The following is a 2,879-nucleotide window of genomic DNA, read 5'->3' as shown; positions in this document are numbered from 1 at the left end:
TCCACTATGTGACAGTTTTGTAGCATTTTTTTCTTGCGACATTTACTACTAAACCATAAATTCTATAACGTTTCATTTAGTGCAACAGGATGGATTTGTAAATCTCACACAACTTTTTTGTTAAGAACTACACACAAGCGAAATACAGGTTCTGATCAGTGGATAGGGTACACACACACACAATCAGAATACGTAGAGACCACAGACTGTCCGTGGTATGTTATCTTGGTGTAGACGAAGCCATGAGTCCTATTCACTAACTTTACTCTATGCAAATTTAAGATGTATACATACCAATACATGTTCTATTACTTTGCATAAGTCTTAAAACAATATTATTTATGATATTTATGATATTTATGATATCCATATACAAATAAAATTTCTAAAATGTTGTCATATATATCATTATTTATTGTCATACTATATGGTGCTGTTGTAGGAGGCCCAAGTGTGTCTTTCTCAATGGGCATGAATGTCGATGTTTGTCGAAATCGGAGCATATATGGTTAGCACTTGTGGGGAACGTGTATGCAATTAATACAATTGTGACGATTATGGATGTATTTGTTAACTGTCAGTAATGAACACTTGTCATAAAGACATATTCATGGGCTGGTCATTGATAATTTGTAGAGTTACCCCCGTCTGATCACTAGCAAGGTTTGCCTTGAGGTCCATAAGAGTGCACGTTTGAAAATACAGTAGAAACCAGTTGACATTGAATAAATCGTCGTCTGACGCGCCCAAAAAAGCTAATCACTTTGCAATATTGCATCACGTGGCTTGAAAAAAATTCTTTTTCTTACATTGCCACATTTATTGTCTGGTATTACAAAAACCTTACCTACATTGCTACATCTTAGTTTAATTTTAGGTGTTCTACAGTGACTCAGTGACAAATTCAAAAACTGTACTTAATTTCTTTATCGATAAAATGTAGTAATGTTAGTGTCGAGCTAAATATAGACTTTCCGTTCATGTGGTGAACTGGCTGCTATTGTATAGTAGGTCTACCAAACAATTTGTATACCGGAGACCTTCGGTGGCAAATTTAGCTACTATAGTATTTAGATGCATACTAGTTCTCCAAAAAGGATGGTCTTAATGCAAAATTATGGCGTTTATTTGGTATTTACAAATATTTATTAATATACCGACACCGGTGTTTGCACAAACCAGTGTCTGTACGGTATTGTACATATACCCTATAACGTCATTGTGTATCATTACCACCCTTGAATAGAATACTAGTATTACTTTATTAGCTCACAAGCGCCTGTGGGGGTTAATGTAATCTCCTGACGTCATTGGAATCGCAGAATAGTACAATATCGTCTCGTTAACACATTAATTTAATGCCCAAGTCTTGCAACTTGAGGCTGGGCATATATTCTTGAGACTTGGTGTACGAGTGAACATTAGGCCCTCCAGCCAACTACATTAAAACTAGCATTGCCATTACTATGATGGTAATGCTGGTAGTTAGCTGAGTATGATGCTCCTGCCCGGCTCTGGCTATAAATTTGCCACAACGGGGCCATAATAAGGTGGTTTTTTCATTTTGACTCTGTCCCTATTCAAGGCAAATTCAAGGTTAAATCAATAAACACCAAGAAATATGACATGAACATTTCAAATCAAAATTGCATACACATTACTCCTCATAAACGTGACCTCCCGGAGATGAAACAATTGACTTGCGATGAACTTGCTTAACGCCGATTATTGTCAACAAAACAACTCAACTTATTTCAAAAACTCCATCTCCACGAATACAAGCCATGAGACGCAAAACTCAATATTCAGTATATGAGATAGCGAATGATAAAAATGGATTCACAAAAACTTACCGCATGAATTTAAACATGGAGAGAGCGATGTGTGTGTGATCTGAGCGTGTTGAGTTCCAAATATCCATTTCAATGCCAGAGCGTAATATACACTGTTAAAAGTACGCTCTCTTTACATAAATCTCTCCGGACATTTACAACCATAACGTTTAATGTGATACTGCTACGTTTGTATAGAAGAGCGTCGATTTTACTGCGGTATAAGCTTATCATTCAAGATTACTACTACTATTGGTGGTGGTGGTGGTGGTGGTGGTGTTGTTGTTGTTGTTGTTGGTGGTGGTGGTGGTGGTGGTGGTGGTGGTGGTGGTGGTGGTGGTGGTGGTTTGTGGTGGTGGTGGTTTATGAATAGACAAGTTTAATGTTGTGTTTATTTATTTATTGAGATTTATCATTAAACACTACTTGTATATATGTACATGACACCTCATAACGATGGGATCAAGAAATGAATCCACACACTCCATTCACTCCAAATATGATATTATTTAATTTCGTCGACTCAATTAACAAATCTCAGTGGAGCTAGAAATGAACACGATTAAAGGAAGTTAAGGTATTCACATCCATGTACGATACTACAATTTCATCAATTTAGAGAAAAATCAGAGCTAATTATAAATACGATAGGAAAGGTAAATTAAAACACTACCAATATACACATAATATACATTTGTTGTTGCGTTTTGGTAAACATGTAACAACTTGAATTAATTCGTTTCCGATTTATCGAAATAATTTATCTAATTGCGTCTACTATAGATCACGTTTTATTCAACTTTTAAAGAGAAAATGTCAAAGTGGTGAAAGATTCAAAAGTCACCTAAGACTGACCATTACAGTCGACAGATTGACCATCACATGACAGTCGAACGGATAGAACAAAGTTTGAAGTTTGATGGGTACTTTGGAAAAAAGAACGAATAACGCTAAAATATAACAAACAGGTGTTAACGAATTAATATTGTAACAAATCCCCACCCCACACACACATAGTCTTTTACATTACGTATACTTGATGTTTTT

The sequence above is a fragment of the Glandiceps talaboti genome, chromosome 11 (assembly GCF_964340395.1).
Source record: "Glandiceps talaboti chromosome 11, keGlaTala1.1, whole genome shotgun sequence".
Lineage (NCBI taxonomy): Eukaryota > Metazoa > Hemichordata > Enteropneusta > Spengelidae > Glandiceps > Glandiceps talaboti.
This window is presented reverse-complemented; position numbering follows the sequence as displayed.